Below are 18,295 nucleotides of genomic sequence, written 5' to 3'. Positions count from 1 at the left end.
CTGTTATATACCCCACCTCCTTCATGTTATCATTTAATTCACATTCCATCGCATTCATCACTAATGCAAAGAGAGCTTATGCAACTCATTGAGCACCCCTGTTTTATACCATTCTTCATATGTACTGCTTGGGTTAACCAGCTGTTTACAAGTATTTTATTGCATTTTTACTATATGCACGAGATACATAATTTCCTAACTTTTTCACTTATATATTGTTTCATTATTTCCCATAAGATGTCATGTCTGTTTGTGAAATGTTTTTTTAAAAAGTCGCATATCATGATTTTCACTTATTTTCTGTTCATAATATCATCCACAATTTATCATTATTAATTCTTAACACCCCCCTCCCCTTTATACTATATATGCTATCTTCCATAATATTTTTTATTTTAATTTCAAATCTCTTTTGCATTATTTTCATAAAGATCTTATAAGCATTATTATTCAATACTATTGGTCTCCATTTTTTAATTGCCTCTATCTTCCTTCTTACATATGAATTTAAGTATTCCACTACAGAATTCTTCATACATAAAACCTTCATTTAACCATTCATTCAAATCTTTAAAAAATATTTTTGCCAATCACTTACATTTTTATACATTTCATACCCTATTCCAATCTGGGCCTGCAGCCAAATCTATATTTACTTGTCCTGATACTTTATCTAGCTCATTTAAAGAAATATTCTTTTCCAACTCTTTATTCTCTTTTTCTGTTAACTTTTTTTACTTTCCATAGTTTCAATTACCTTTGTTTTTTTCTTTAAACATTTCTTGTACATACTGTGCTGCACTGTATTTCTCTCATTATACTACCATCCTCCTTCACTAATCTGCTTAAGTAACTTGATACTTCTCTCTTTCATTATAAAAATATAATTTCTTATATAACAATTCTTGTACTTTTTCTTGATTTCATAGGTTCATAGGTTGGTACTAGGCTATCGGCCCTAGGGCCTATACAAGCCTAGCCATAACAATTCCCTGGATATTTCTTCCCACAAAATTTACTTCCCTGGACCCCTGTCTAGCAGGGTGACTGACATGATCCCCAAGGTTAATTTCCTATCTCCCATCCAATTGTCAAGGTTCCTTTTGAAGAGGTCCAAGGAGGCACTCTGCTTGACATGTATAGGTAGTCTTTTCCAGAGTATGGGGAGTCTCTGGGTCAGGAACTTATCCCTCCAGCATGTTTTGTTCATTGTGATGACAAGGTTTAGATCCCTGGAGCGTGTGGCTCTGAGGGATTGGGATTACTTTAAGTGGAGCATGTCCAACAGCTCAGGGTTTGACATGGCCTTGCATATTAAGCAGAGATCACCTCTGAGTAGACGATATGCCACAGAATATAGCTGCAGTTTTTTTAGACGGTCAGCATAGGGCATCTGCTTTAGGCCTGTGATTCTTTTAGTGAGGTATTTCTGTGGCCTTTCCAGCTGTTGCAGATGTCTTGTGAGGTACATACCAAATGGGGCTTTGTACTCTATAATGGGTGTAATGAGGGATGAGTACAGTGGGACAATGACCTCCTTTTTTCTGGATGAAAAGCCCTTAGTGATGAGGTGTGCCACATAGAAGGATTTCTGACTGTTGTGGCGATGTGATTATCAAAGGTGAGACCACTGTCAACCTGTGTCCCTAAGTCTATCATCACACTTTCAGTGTTTAGTGTACTGCCACCTATGTGGTAATTCATGGGTACATGTTTTTCCCCCAAAAGGGATAACTATACATTTCTTGGCATTAAGCCTGAGCCCATGGCTCTGGCACCGAGCATCTGTTTCTGTAAGGCCCTTTTGTAGAATATCCACATCATTTGGGGATTCAATAATGGCTCCCAGTTTGCAGTCATCTGTGAACTTTGTTAGCCAGAGTCCTTTAGTGTTGGCCTGTTCTTCAGAGAAGTAGATGCTAAACAAGAGTGGTCTCAGGACTGAACCCTGAGGTGCTCCACTTGTCACCTTTGTGGAGCTGGATTTGAAGTTGGCTACTTTTACAGTTTGGGTTCTAACAGTAAGACAGTTGGCAACCCATCAAGTGACATAGAGAGTTATGCTCAGCTTAGTAAGTTTATCTATGATTCCAGAGTGGGGGATGGTGTCAAAGGCCTTGGCGAGGTCCAGATAGGCTGTGTGGGCCTCCTTACTCTTGTCCACAGCTCTGGAGACTGATTCAAAGAAGTCAATCAGGTTCAGGAGACAGGATCAGCCCTTCACGTACCCAAACTGGGTGGGGTCCAGTGTTTGAAGGTTGCCAATGTCTTTGTTTATAAGTTCCATGATAATGCGATCCATGCCCTTGCAGATTAGGCTCATCAGACTGATGGGATGGTAGTTCCCAGGATCCAAGATGCAATCCCCCTTTGTGGAGTAGGATAACTGTAACTGTGCACCACTCAGTGGGCATGAAGCCTGAAGTGAGGCTGTGATTAAACATGACACTTAGGTGTGGTGCCAGTTCATTTTGTAGTTCATGTAGTACACAGCCCGGGATGTCATCTGGTCCCATGGATGCTGTATTCTTAGCTTTGGAGAGTGCGGTTTCTACCTGTGTGGCGATGATTACTGGAATTTGGTAATCTTTTGGTATAGGGAGTGAGAGGGGGGTGAAGTTGGCACTAAATCGATCTGCCAGGATACTGGCAATATCCTTGGGATCAGTATATTTAATGCCATTCTGTTGTAGCTCAGAGCAGATCTGAGCATTGCCATTTAGATTCTTGACATAACTATAGAATACTTTCTGGTTGTCTTTGGAATCTTTAGCAATTTTATTTTTGTAACTTGCTTTAGAGGATTTTATGAGGGATCTCAGCTTCTTACTGAGGCTGGTAAGGGAGTTTTTTTGCATCCGAGGATTTTCCTCTTTTCTGCAACAGTTTCTTACTTCTGTTATATAGTTTGTCTATGGCAGGGGACCACCAGATTGGCTTCCTTTTTAGGAGGAGAGCATCTTGGTTCTATTTAGGATGGCATGATTCAAGCACAAGTGGATGTGCTCGTACAGTGCCTTAGTGTAGGATTCAGCAGTCGAACTTTCAGCTCCCATCTGTATGGGTGTCATGAAGTAGGTCACTTCTGACTTGAGTAGCATGAAGTTGGTTTTGGAGAAGTTTTTTATGGAGGTTTCCTTACTGGGGGGTGGGGGTGGGATGTTGATGTCAAGGGTGATTAGCTTATGGTCAGACCTGACCAATGAGGGGGTGACCACTGGTGTGGAGCATCTCCCATGTTGGTAATGACCAGGTCTAGGATATTGGAGCCCCTGGTGGGACAATGGATTAGTTTATCCAGGGCATTGGAATTTATGAATTCCAAGACCCATTGGGAAAAGGTGTTGGTACCTGAGTAGTTTTCCCAGTTAATGGCAAGGTAGTTGAAATCACCCAGTATTATGGTGTTTGGTTGAATCTTAATATTTTCCAGTATGTTTAGAAAGGTGTAGTGAGAATCTTGGGGCATGGTGGGGGATCTGTAGCAAGCTACAATTTGGATTGTAGTCATACCTAGTTTTAGTTGCACCTGGAGAATTTCAGATGCATTGTGTTGGGCAAACAGCCTGGAGGTGTGAATATCCTTGGTGAATATGGACACTCCATCCACCTTTAGTGTTTCAGTCTTGGTTTGGTGGCCGAAAAGTGTGGTAAGAGTTGTAGCCTGATATTGCAGGGGTGCTCTCTGGAACCTTGAGCCAGGTCTCAGTTTCTACATAGATATCAATGTTCTCCATTTTTAGGAGTGCCTCGAGAGAGTGCATTTTGAGGTTTAGACTTCTAGCATTAATTTTATTTATTTATTTATTTATTTATTTATTTACATTTGTTGACGGAGAGTGCCCGACTGGATGTAGGTCCATTTTCAGCTGGGGCCCGGGGAGAAAAGCTCCATAGTTAAAATAAACAGACAGTAGTTACATTGGATTACATAGCGATTAACAATATAACATAGCAATTACTTACAACATATTTACAGATGAAGAACATAGTACATCAGTAGACTACTAGAATCTTTATCTGTGAAGTACATAACAGACATTAACAAATGTTGCAATAAGAAGTTCCAGCTGTATAATAAGTACTAGGCTTATGAGCATCTGAGCTTGCTATAATCAAGGTAGTTAGTGGAGTGGAAAGAAAGGTAGTGGTTGGATGGGGTGGGGGATTTTAGAGTGGGAGTTGCAAGGGCATAGCCAGCATGTTTTTAGGTGTGCTTTTAGTAAAGCTTTGAAGTGGCAACAATTAAGTAGCATTACCTTCAGCTTTTGCATGCTTGTATCTGTTACTGTGGTGGTTTTGTCCTTTAAACCTTGCCTAAAAAGGCACTATAGGGGTGGCAAGAGCTTTACAAGTAACCTGAATCCCAGGGGTGACAGGTGCAGGCCATCTCTGGCAAAGCATCATGTTTTGTCGATCATGTCATCCCAGGCAGACAGATACTAAATCCCCTCTGAATGACACCAGAAACTAAACCAGTTGTTGAAGTCAATCATTTTGTCCTTATACTGTGGTATCATTCTGGGTGAAGGCAGAATGCTACTCATTGCTAGGGTCAAACCTACCTGGGCCACATGATCTGAGAGCTCTTCCATGTCTCTTTTCATGAAGCCCAGGGAGGTCCGTCTCAAGTCATTCATTCCAACATAGACAATAACAGAGTCATATTTGTACTTGTTGTGGAGTGACTTGAGTGCATGCGTTATATGGCGGATCCTGGCACCCGACAGGCAGCTGACTGTAATTTTCTCCTTGTTCAGCCTGGAGAGTGGGACATCAGTGTGCCTGACTATAGAGTCACCTATGACTAAAGTGGTGGGTGCATTTTCTTGCCTTAGGGGCTGTTGTTGGGTGGCAAACTGGTGTTGTGACCTATGTGTCACTTTGGTTTTGACTGGTGTTTGTTTGCGTTTCAGCTTCGGAGGTCCTTGTTGCTTGGGCAGGTTAATGTTAAGGGCCTCCACATATGTGGGTTTAGTGTTGCTATGTGTGGGTGTTGATGGTATGGGTTTTGAAGGGCTATGTGTTGCTTGAGATGTAGTGCAGGTGTTAACCTTCTCCTCTTGACTGTCTAGCACAATCTTAGCTGGAGAGAGCTTTGCTTCCAGTTTGGCTATGTAAGTACATCTCTCGCAGGTTATAGTGTTGGGTGGTAGGAGGAGAGGGTTGTCTGTGTACAGAAGGCAGTTGCTGCATTGCCCCAGTATTCCCAGATTCACCAGTTGGACAGGAGAAATCACCAGAAGCTGACCCTTGGACATGCCTGTTTAGGTGCTTTTTTTGCAATGTACAAGAGCTGTTTTCCCTTACCTTTGCAAGGTACTTTGCAATTATAGGCTGTTTAGTACCTACGATTAATTTCTCCTTATTAACAAGGACAGTCGAGTGCTTGTATCAGTTTAAGGCTTCCTATTGCTTTCCAGCAGGTTCTAAAGCAAGTGCTAGTCACAAGGATTCAGATTTTAATGCTTCTACTGAGAAACCAGCTAGTTCTAAGGAAAAATTTGAATAGCAGACTTTCTGGCACCTGGAATAGTTTAACTGTAGCCCTGCGGTGCTGCATGATGCGAAAAACACGCAAACACACGTGTTTTTAAGCTAGAAAGTTGAGAGGGATAGAAATTAGCCCAAAATGGCTAATAAAATTACAATTTCAGAGCTGGAAACCACTCCTCTAGAGTAAGATAGGCAGTACAATGCTCACCACACCCACTGATAAGCAGTAGGACTTCACTCTATCACAGCATGGTCTGTATAGCTCTGAACACAGAAAATAAAGTCCTGAAACCAGCAAAGCCTGGTAGGACTTCCCTCTACCACAGCAAAGTATGGATAGCTCTGAACACAGAAAATACAGTCTTGAAACCAGTAAAGCCTGGGATCTGGACTATACTAGCTATGAAAGGCAGGAAACAAGCAAACAAGATAGTATTATTTTTGTTCATTAAAACAGGCTAAACAATGCAATAATACAGTAAATAAACACAGAAAAGGCTAATGCACTTGAGTGTGTAGCCCTAAACAGTAAATGCAATTAAAACTCTACAAAATTAGCAATTTAAAACATTTTAAATGAAGCAAGGCAAGTTTGTTTGTGTCTTTCGGGTTTTCCCGGTTAGGGGTCGCCACAGCGGATCTCCGGTCCGCTAATGATTGGCAGTAGATTTTTACATACTGGCTTGCCGGGCCTAACGCACAACCTTCAACGAAGGAACACCCATTCACGCATGTTGCTACACAGAAGGCGCTCTAACTGAGAATCGAACGGGCAACGTCTAACTGTAAGGTGACAACGCTACCGCAGCACCACCACTGCAGATAAATGAAGCAAGGCAAGTGCACAACTGAAAAACGACTTGAGGCAGTACTACAATAGAATAAGTAGCTAGTTTACATATACAGTAAAGTCTATATATACAGAAAACCAGCTAAAACAGCACTCAAACAATTCAGATGCAGTGCAATCTAGAGCACTTGAGTTGTAGCAATATTAAGGCAAATACTGTTTTAATAAATGCACTAAAATATACTTTATATTTCTAAAATGTTTGAGAAGCACAGTCAGAACACTAGGACTATACTAGCTAGGAAAGGCAGGAAACGAGCAAACAAAATAATATTTTTTTTAGAAAGGGAAAAAGGAAGAACAGAAGGAAAGAACCTAAGTGGGTTGACCTTCTCAGATGTTCTCTCTATATTAGGTAGAATGAGCTAATAACACTAGACTGGGAGGAGTGTCCAAGATCACATTTAGAGTAGGGGGGGGGCAACTGCAAGACCAGCAGGTATAAAGACAAGATACCAATAAGGAGGGAGGGTGGGGAGCTCTCTAGTCAAAACACACTACAGAAATCACTTCAGGCAGAAAACACCACAGACAGTGAGCCAATAGCTATAAAATACAGTAATAAAGTATGCAGCAGACAATAAAAGTGCTGTAAATATCTAGAATAACCAATAACTAGTAAAAATAAGCAAAAAAAAAAAAAGTCTACTTAATGTTATATATCACAGATCACAGTTTTAGTCAGTGCTCCTTCTCCAATAGCTCTGTGTGGAATGGCAGAAAACATTCAAGTTAACCTCTTAATTAACAGAAAGTTGAAACCTGAAACAACTTAAAAAAAATCTCAAAAGAACCAATAAGGTGCTTTCTTCTAGCCGTAGACCTGGCATCCCCAACCAGCAATGACTACAAACACTACACTCTCACTGTAGTGAGGGATGGTTTTTGCTAACTAAGATGGCCTTGAAAATAAGATGAGAACACAGCCTCTAACAAACAACTAGGCCCAGAAACACAGTCTTAAATATGGAAACTTTTCAGGCAGAAAACACTTCAGGTAGTGAGCCAGTAGCTATAAAATACAGTAATAAAGTATGCAGCAGACAATAAAAGTGCTATAAATATCTAGAATAACCAATAAATAGTAAAAATAAGCAAAAAAAAAAAACAGTCTACATATTGCTATATATCACAGATCAGAGTTTTAGTCAGTGCTCCTTCTCCAATAGCTTGTATAATTATTTTCCTTTATCAACGCACTTTCTATCATTATGTTCTAAACCTTTCAATACATTCTTAGGTTTTTTAATATTTTCTTTCTCTAATTTTCCATCATCATATTGCCACTGTAAAAACGTTTTCTATATTTTTCCTTAAATATCATTCACCACCATTCAGACCATTTTTTATAAAATGTTCTCATGGTGATATAATCTTTCCATAACTGTTTAACTAATCTCTTTCCTTCTTAATTCCATGCTTTACCATTGATCCTTTTTATTCCTTTGCCTGTTTTTATATAGTCCTTATTTACTTTATCTCTAGCCATATTGCAAGATGATCAGAAAATCCTTTATCAACTACACCCTTCTCCTTTAACTAAACCTTCTGATACTATGAAATAAAATTTTCCAGTTCTATATGTACCCTTTTTGTAAGTTCATGAAATTTTGTCCCAAAGTTTTAACTTATAACATCTTATAACTTCTAATCTTTTACTTATATTGCTTCCTTTCTTTTTATGCTTGCCTCTTAAATTACAATTAAAGTCTTCTGTTATTATAATATTCATATTTATCACTACACCATCTAAAATTTGATGAAATATGCTTTCCCTTTCTTTACAATAAGAATAAGCATATAATGTTATAATTCCATATACTTTTTCTTTCCATCAATAGTCTACAAAGACTGTGGCCATATATACTGATTCAGGCAACACAGCAAAGTCTAGTTCAGAACTTTGAGTCATGACATGCCAGTCATACACATGTATAAAGAAAAACATGTGATGTGTACCCTATAGAGATGGTTTGCCAAACCAAGTGACAGTCATTGTAATCCATCTGTGAATTGTATATGAGGAATATCATGCATACTATACCAGTATCTAATTTCCAAAAATATCTAATCATGTCAATGATTTCAAACTGTATAGCACATCAGACGAGGAACTGAAAGCACAACTGCAAGTTGTCAAAACTTTTTCAGATGATATAAGAATGCCATTTGGTCTTGATAAATGTGCAAAAGCAATCTTTAAAGCAGGAAAATTGCAGCACCGAGAAAACATTAGTTTGGGACAAAAATGTGAAATAAAAGAACTTGAGCAAAAAGGAGTCTATAAATATTTGGGAATTGATGAAGGGTTAACAATAAAACATGAACTTACGTGAATAAAACTTAAGAATACTTTAGAAGACTTAAATTAATCCTGAAAACAGTGTTGACATCTAGGAACAAAATTCAAGCTATAAACTGATTTGCTCTTCATGTCCTAACTTACAGTTTTGGAGTGAATGACTAGGCCCAAAACATGTTGGATAGATTAAACAGGGAAACAAGAAGGATGCATCATGCTCACCAAAGGATTTATAAAAATCACTGCATACCAAAATTATATATTCCTCGTTCTGAAGGAGGGATGGGCATCCTTGAAATTGATTACATGTATAGATCTGCAATCGAGGGACTGCACATATATCTGCTAACCTCACAAGACCCAAACATAGTGAAGGTTTTGAAACATAAGGAGAATAAATCTAAGATGACTGCTTTGCTTAGCCTAGCAGATCATATCGGCAAGGTCAAGCAGGAAAAGAAATAAAACCAGAAGTAGAAAATAGTAAAAATTAGGCAGCAACAGAATGTGCCAAAAAACAAAAGAAAGAATATAAGGTGAAGGAAAACACGAGAAGGCAAGAAATGTGGAAAATGCATAAAAATAGTTGCAAGTATAGAAAACTTCTGGAAGAACCTCATGTTGATCAGGATCGAATGCAGGAATGGTTAATGAGAGGCAAATTCAAAGCAAGATATGAAAGGTTAATACTGGCGACCCCATGTAGTGGGCTATGTACACATTGGTTTACAAAGTCCATTGAACACGTGGGAGAAACATGCAAATGTAGGTTTTGTAAAACAGAATTGGAAACAGTTGCACACCTCATTGCTGGATGTGACATACTAATGGCAGAAGTACTGTACACTGAAAGGCATAATAATGTGGCAAGACTGTTGCACTGGCTATTGTGCAAAACACTATGGTATTAAAGTGGCTGAAAAACACCGGGAAGATGAACCACAAAGCATTATAGAAAATGATGGTGTCTACATCACATGAGATCAGACATTTCCAACAGTTCAAAAGACAGATGCTAGAAAACCAGATATAGTGGTCCATGAAAAGAAGACAAAAGTAGCATTGATCATTGAAATTGCCACACCCAGTGACTACAGTGTCTTGCATACAGAGATATACAAATTCATAAAATGTCAGGATTTGCAGGCAGAAATGAGAGCAGTGTGGAACAGAGATACCCAAACAGTTACAATAGTAGGAGGAGCAACGGGTCTTATAAAAAGAATCTACAATCATATTTAGATATGTTACCAATACATGCAACTCCATAAGAATTGCAGGAGTCATTACTGGGCACATTGCAGGTGCTGCAAAGAGCACTTCTGGCTGACATCAAAAATTGAAGCAATACTAATTTTATGAACTTTAATCATACTTTGACTTAGGAATGGGGTCCATTCCCGTCATGGTATTAGAAACCCAAAAGATGTGGAGAAATTAAAAAAAGTATCTAAATTATACTCTGGTGCACCATTTACATACCATGTAGTAATTAGAATTAGTTTATAAGGATACCTGCAGAAAGTGCATTGTTTTTGAGAAGGAGGAATGTATAGGAACTACTGTGGATATGCTTGTATGGGTATACCCTGCTTGTGGTCAATGCTATTGTAACACATAATGCCAAGATATGTTAGCAGCATAACTGGAATACATTGCATATTTATGGCACAATGTGAGTAGGAGGCTGGCTGTTTTGGTGTGAGTGTGAAGAAAGTAGCAGACCATTAGTGGATAAGGGTACATAACTGAAGTGTGATAGAAAGACATAAAAGGGGTCTATATTAGAATATTGAATGTTTAGGTGATCAAACACCTGAACATCGATCTTCGAATATCAAACCTAAGAATATCGAACCCTCCAGGAAAGCACGCACATCGGCCAGAAAAAAAACAACTTTACATCCAAAGTAAGTGAGGGGCTTCACCCCCCCCCCAACTAAATATACCAACTTTGAGATCGCTAACCAATGAAATAAAGCCTCGAGCTCAAACAGGACCTCACCAAGCATTTAGTTCCTTAACGCAAATTTTTTATTGTTTTTACAAGACAAAGCAGCGTTTTCGCTACACACAAATGGTAGCTTCTTCAGAGTAAATATATTAGAAATAAAAACACACTCTTAAATAAGCAACGAAGTGTTACTGTGATTTCATCACTTCCTGACTAAATTGAGTTTTAAAGCACCAGCAACACCCTAAATACTCAATGATAAAAGCAACACATAAATAAAAGCAAAAACGACATCTTAAGCTAAAACATGAATAGCACCATTTAAACATCAACAGATGCTTAACTCATTAAATCAATGTAAGTTTTGTCAGGCCACTTAATAAAAGGCACAAAATCAGAGTAAAACATGTGTTAATACAGAAGACTAGCAGAAACTGCTTTTTACTAAAACCAGAATGTATTTACAATTTTAAATGTGTCAGGCTAAGCCAAATCCTATTTGTATGCATCGAGCAATCTAAAAACATTCATAAAAGATGTGCCTATTTGTATAATCTGACTTATTTTCTCAAGAAGCCCTAAAGGCACTAATGTATGTTGGAACGATCTTAAATATAGATAACAAGGACATCCAAATGGTCAATTCACACAAACTGTGTGCGCTCATAGACGGTTCAATGAGGTTTCAGCCTTCCGGAAGTAAGGTTGAGATCGAGTGCCTATTTTTCTTATACAAGAACACCCCTTTACATAAAACAGAGACTTTGTGCAAGCACATTAGGATCCCTGAGAAACTAACCTAACAAGGTGACAGGGAAGGAAATCACAAACTAATTTTTAAAAATTAAATTCGAATGGATGAACTACCTCAAGTAAGATTTGTATTTTAAGTGGGCAGCAATATTGCAACTGTCGTTGAGACCAGGTGTATTAAACGCGTCCAACTTCAATTGCCATAGCAATTCACAATTTTCTAATAAAATAGACGTAGGCCCTCCTCTGATAGAATCAGTAATATGGTCAATGCCCATGAATGAAAAGGAATGACCAGGACAATTTACTATATGTTTGGCCAAAGCATTCTCACACTTCTTATTTTTGATGGCATAATTGTGCTGATAAATGCGGTCCTTGAACCTTCTGTCGGTCTTGCCGACATAGTATACCGGACAGCAGGAACAAAACGCTACGTAAACTATAGATTTTGTACTGCACGTGTTTCTATGGTAGATATCAAATTTCTTCTCCTTAATAGAAAAAGAACTGCCAGACTTAATACAGGGACACTGGATACAGAAACCACATGCAAAAGATCCTTTTGTCCTACTTTGAATTTCTTGAACTGGATTTTTTTGCAGTAATTCTTTGATATTTGATATATTTGAAAAAAAAAAACTTTACATCCAAAGTAAGTGAGGGGCTTCACCCCCCCCCCCCCAACTAAATATACCAACTTTGAGATCGCTGAACAGTACGGAAATGGCAGAATCCAGTGACTGGTCAAGGGAAATCTTTCCCTGTGTTAAATCGGCCATTCACCATTTTTTGCTTTTGATATTAGAAGATCGATGTTTAGGTGTTCGATCACCTAAACATTCAATCTGCTAATATAGACCCGGCGTAACACATGTAACATATTGAAGGCATAGTGTGGCTAAATTGATACCATAATGTATGTTGCACACTATTCAAAATAACATCTGAAATGTACAGATATCATGGAAGACGTGTCATGCAGAATATACCAGTTACAGTGGACCTCTAAAGCCAATGTGTATCTGACTGTCATTGAGACCTTTGAACAAGAGTTGAAACAGAAAATATTCCTAAGTTGACCACCATGTAGCTAGAAGATAACTTTGAAATCTTAATGTTGAAAATTTAAAACTTTAGACTTTATTTAAACATAAAACTTCATTTAAAACCAAAGGGTAAAAAAGAAGAAAAGTGCTTTCAACCTATTCAGACCTTCTTCAGTTCAGTAAATCTTTTAGGTTTGTGCTAAATGTTTTAAACATCTATGCACCTATCAGGAACATTTATTTTGGACACGCCTTCAGTAGCTTCAATTCATTAAACACTTAAAGAGCAAGCCTTCCTTAGATAATCAACTAATGGATATACACCTATTTTTTTAACACAGGTTTAAGGGGAACTACAGCATTTAACCCTGGATACTTGTGTGCTCTAAGGTTAGTGATCCATTTTATTTCTCGGGTTTCTGTTAGATTCTTCACATCTCCTCCTCTGGGACTTGGTATAATTATATCCACAGCTCGGAAGTAGAAAGAATGAGTAGGAAAACATTTCACATGGTTGGCCAAGCTATTTTAAACTTCTTCATGTAAAATATCTCTAAGGTGCCTTAAAATAGTCAACCTGGGAGTAAAACATACAAGCTATGATTTGCAGGATACTATGCATGCTAGGAAATGTATGAAGCTCATATAGATCCCATATGCATGTTGTGCCATATGTAAATGGGACTGTTAGTTCTGCATGCATATGTTGTTAGACTGTGAAATGCATATGTAATGCTAATGTGAAGTTTTTCATTGTCAGTACCAGCAAAAAACATTCCATGGCAAACACAGATATGCTGTTCCATGAATACTCATGCATCCAGAGGTGGTAGACAATAGGAACTTGTTTGTCACTAATTACTTAGGTAATAATATGACAGCATGACTATGAGCAGTGTGTAGAGAAATGCAATTATTGCAGTATTAAACATGGTAGTCATAACATCATGATTATAACAATATGATATCTTTCTTTGCCATAGCAGCTTATCTGGAGATGTCAAATCTGTGAAAAATGTATGTGACATTTAAAACGCAGTGGCATCCTTTAAGTAAAATAATAAAAAGGTAGGTATTTCTGAGTCATTAGATTTTTCAAAGAACCTGCTACAGGTTCAGGGTGACACAACACACACACACACACACACACACACACACACACACACACACACACACACACACACACACACACACACACATGCACACGCACATGTACAGACATACAGCAATGTGTACACACATACACACTATGCTACTTACCATGGGAAACACAAACATAGATGAGGTTGTCCACATTGATGACACATGCTTCTGTTAGGTTGTCCTTGCCAAGGATGGAAACCTCACCCCCATAGTGTTGTAAGGTGGGACACAGTAGAGGTCTCTACAGTGGCATATGGTATGTGGCATTTAAGAGATGTGTTAGTTTGGGTCTGAGCATGGCTATCCACTATAGCTGTACATGCACACTGAAACACAGTGCCTTGGGTAGGAAGTGAAAGAGGAGGTCTTTCTCTATCACATGGTGGCACAATAATAAAATGGGAAACAGCATGTATGGCCTGGGTGCTATTGCAACACTGTTCAAGAACAGTAATTACACGCTGCTCCCTTGAATGTGCAACAGAAGCAACACTGTTTTGTTGCTCAGGCAGTACTGCTGAGACCTTACCATGCATGGTCTGCAGATTGTGTTGTAACACAAGGATGTGGTGTGCCACACTGTCAGTTGCACAAACAAGAGAATGAAGTTATTTGCCATGACATTGCTTTGACCAATCATGTGACTGTAACAGCAGGTAAATCCTCTGACATGCCCACACATCACTGCCACCTGTTCATTGTGGAGCTGTCTCACCAACACTATCAGAAACACATGGAGACAGTTGCTCTGTATTGTCTTCTTGATCAGTACCTGACATTCCACTAACAGCAGAGGGGCCAGGTACTCTTATCTTTTCTTTCTGAGAAACTATCTTGGGCTACAGCAATGTTGCCATCAGGACTGTTGAAAGTAACTTCAAGTGCACTGTCCTGTGTCTCTTTGACTGTGCTATTTCTCTATGCTACATGAAGTCCTGTTTCATGAGCAGTAGACAGGAAGTGGATGAGCTGCATGCTCATAAACAAAAATACAAGCACACAATACATATGTTCACATAAGAAGATGTATGGTAAACCATTTTATGCAAGATACTACACTCATCCAAAGTAATGTGATCTTATATGTACCTGGTCCTTCTGCCTGTTGCCTCACAGAGCATATGATGATCCTGTAGTGCAGAACATGTGAACATGAAGACAGCACAGGAAATATAAAGGCATACTAATGTGGCAGACGGAGGAATACTTACCTGATATGTCATCCTCAGTGGAAACAATATAATATGCAACTTATGTTTGTAAGAGATTTATAACCAAAAGTGTAAAATGTAATTTAGCTGAATGACCACCAGGTGTACCACTCCTCTGGGCTACAGGAATGTAATGCAATCAATATCTGATTGTCATAGCCTCACAGTGTCTGATGGTCCTGTAATATTCAACATGTGTACATGAAGGCAGTACAGGAAATATAAAGGTATATTGATAAGACAGATAGGGAAACATTTGCCAAGCATGTCACCGACAGTGGAGAAATGACAACTACTGCTGGAGAGGGTGGCTGCGGAAGGCATAATGTGCAACCAACTTTCAACTGTGATACTTGTGAACTCTAAAGGATGAAATGATAGGTAGCTTAATAAATATACTATGGCTCTACAACAATAACAATAACAATGTTCCCAGCAGTGCAAATACTTCTCGGTTAAAGATAAATGATAAAATACTTCCAAATAACCAAACCGAGAAGGTAACCAAGGCTTGTTGAAGAATTCACCATATACTATGCACCATAACAAACGTTCAGCGAAAAAATAAAAAATCACTTAAAGTAAAATATGTCTTTATTGCGTGTATACTCGGTAAGTGCTTTCGCATTTGCTTCATCAGACTGTTATGATTCAAATCAACTCATTAAACCTTTATATATACATCACATGATGACTCTAAACAGATAATTAAGTTATTTAAAGGAGTCAAATGCATTTCCTACTACTATCTGCTGCTCATAGCAGCATTTTTACATATAAAATTGTACCTCTCTAAGCTAATATATAACTAAGTTAAAATACTCACAGTCTAAATCACAGGAAAATAGTCCTAACAACAATGTTGTCTATGAAGTTTAACATCGCTAAACATAGCTCACAAATCAATTATAATTCAATTTGAAGGCGAGCTTCTGTACACAATGCTGCCCTACGCATGTTAATATATCTATACTCTCAGACTGCTTAAGAGATTAACCTAAGCAGTATTGATGGTAACTCTTCAAAATACAATGATAAATATGATAGATGAGAATGCAAGCAAACATCCACTGCGTCTTATAGCGCTATGCTGTCCTTTACCATTATTTGGATATGAAGCATGATTCGACTTGCATAAAGACTTTCTTAAAAAACTTCCTACTAGTTATTAAAACACCTACTCAAGTAAATTAAACATTAGGTAATATTGTATGTACCATCCATAATATGGAGGTATGTAAGTTTTCATCCTGTTGCTTTCAGACTAGAAAATATACAGGAGAGCATTACATGCCAACATCACTGTACAACTGCCCTAATCAAATAATAAGTAAATAATTAAAACATATATAGAAAAATATATGTAACGAATGACTGAAAATATATAAAATATTAAGGAAGCCAGCCATTACATATCCATACTCCTTACTTCACCCACCTATGTATCGAGAGCGGTTCGCATGGCTCTAGGTTGGCCAACATCAATGTCATCACATGACAAAGCTAGATCATGGACGAATGGGAACCTAGGCAGAGTAATGGATCAGGCCTCCCCACCCCCAAGCCATTCAGTGCCCCATTACTTGACTATCTCTTCCAGATTCAGTAAACAATGCTCAAATCTGTCGGTGTGCATACTATTTTCTTCTTTAATACTATAATGATTAGAAACATGGGTTTAATTTAAGACTTTTGTTTTTTAATTTTATAACACAAACACTGATAACCATTTTCTAAACAAAGCAATACAGTATCACAATGAAAACAGACTTAGCATGAACAACAGCAAACTTCCCTGTCCTTGAAACTCACATTCATTGAAACTGCATTGAATCCTACATTCATTGAAAATGTATCTGGCCAGTGGTGGATCAAGCATACCTATGGGTTGTTTTCAAACCAGGGACCCCTGCACACATTTTTAGGACCATGCATAAATGCATGTGTTCTTTGTTTCACCGCTCTGATCGTATTAATTACATTCCTTGTTTAATACCAAAATACTTGTTAGACTGTACTAAATAAATTTAGGACAAACTCCAAAACAACCCCTCTTGGTGGACCCCCAGTATAAACAGGTTGTACAACAAAAGAAAGAAAATCATGTCCAAAATAGGAAGGACCATGTCTAAAGGAAAAAAGAAAACCTCCCTTGTCAGTCTCAACCCGGGACTAATCAAGTCCACCAAAGCAAACTTTGAGGAAGAATAGCCTCCCAGGCTAAGAATAACCATAAGGCATTTTTCAGTTATGTACACAACCTTAAAGGGAACACCCAACAGTGTGTTGAACTAATAGTAAACAGAATTTCCTGTACAGAACTGGAGGATATAGCAGATTATCTGGCTGATAAATTTAGCTTCAATTTCACCCCCTACCACTCCCAGTTTCTCCCCATGAAATACAGTTTACCATTTCTCCACAAACTGTCACTAAAGAACAGGCCTTCACTACACTCTCCAGAGCTAAAAATACTGCAACAATGGGTCCTGATAATATCCCAAGATGGCTCCTAAATAGCTTAAAACATGACCTGTCAGATGCACTAGAATCTCTATTCAACTACAGCTACCAGACGGGCTTCATCCCTAGGGCATGCAGGACTGCAACTGTCATTCCTCTACACAAAAGTGGACTATCAACAGAACTTGGAACTAGAGACCCATAGGTTTGACTAGTTTTTTATGCAAGGCCATGGAATGTATTATTGTGGACCTGACAAAAAAAGACGTAGGAAATCCAAACACTGGCCCATTCCAGTTTGGTTTTGTTAATAGTAAGTCATACCTACTAAATGTGGTAGACTTCTTAGAGAAGGTCACTAGAGCCATGGATGAGGTCAAAATGGTACCTACTGCCTACCTGGACCTGGCAAAGCCATTTGACACAATATCACATTTGGGTATAAACAAATTCACAAATTAAGACATAAATTCCTTTGTCACCCAATGGATAGCCAAATGGCTCTCAGATAGGACACACACAAGGAGGGGGAATCCATCTTCACCAAGAGGCCTGTTACCAGCAGTGTATCACATTTTTCTGTTCTGGAACCTCTCCTGTTTGAAATATACATGCCTGAAGTCAAGCCAAATGTAGAGGGCCTTTGGCTGACCAGATTTGCTGATGACTGTAAACTGGGTGCCATCTCTGAACCCCACAATGATGTAGATATCCTGCAGGAAGGTCTAACACAGACAAATAACTGGTGCCAGAACCCTGGACTAAAACTCAGTGTAAAAAAATGCATAATCATATTGTTTGGGAAGATGATCACCCCTTCAAAATACAACATTGATAATCACTTCCCTAAGACTATACCCAGTGGTAAGAGACTTGGCAACTCAGGTTGACAGTAGCCTGAACTTTGATCAAATATTTGATGATAGTGAGCAAATCCTTCTAAGTGGCACAACTTATAAGTAAGGGCATAGCATCCAAATCTAAGGAAATTGCAGCTCACTATAAATACCGAACCAGCACAGCTAGGCACAACACAATTTATTTTAAGAAACAAATGGAGCTAAAAGAAGTAAG

The sequence above is a fragment of the Protopterus annectens genome, chromosome 5.part0, assembly GCF_019279795.1.
Source record: "Protopterus annectens isolate FY-2018-M chromosome 5.part0, PAN1.0, whole genome shotgun sequence".
Lineage (NCBI taxonomy): Eukaryota > Metazoa > Chordata > Ceratodontiformes > Protopteridae > Protopterus > Protopterus annectens.
Note: the sequence above shows the minus strand (reverse complement) of the source record.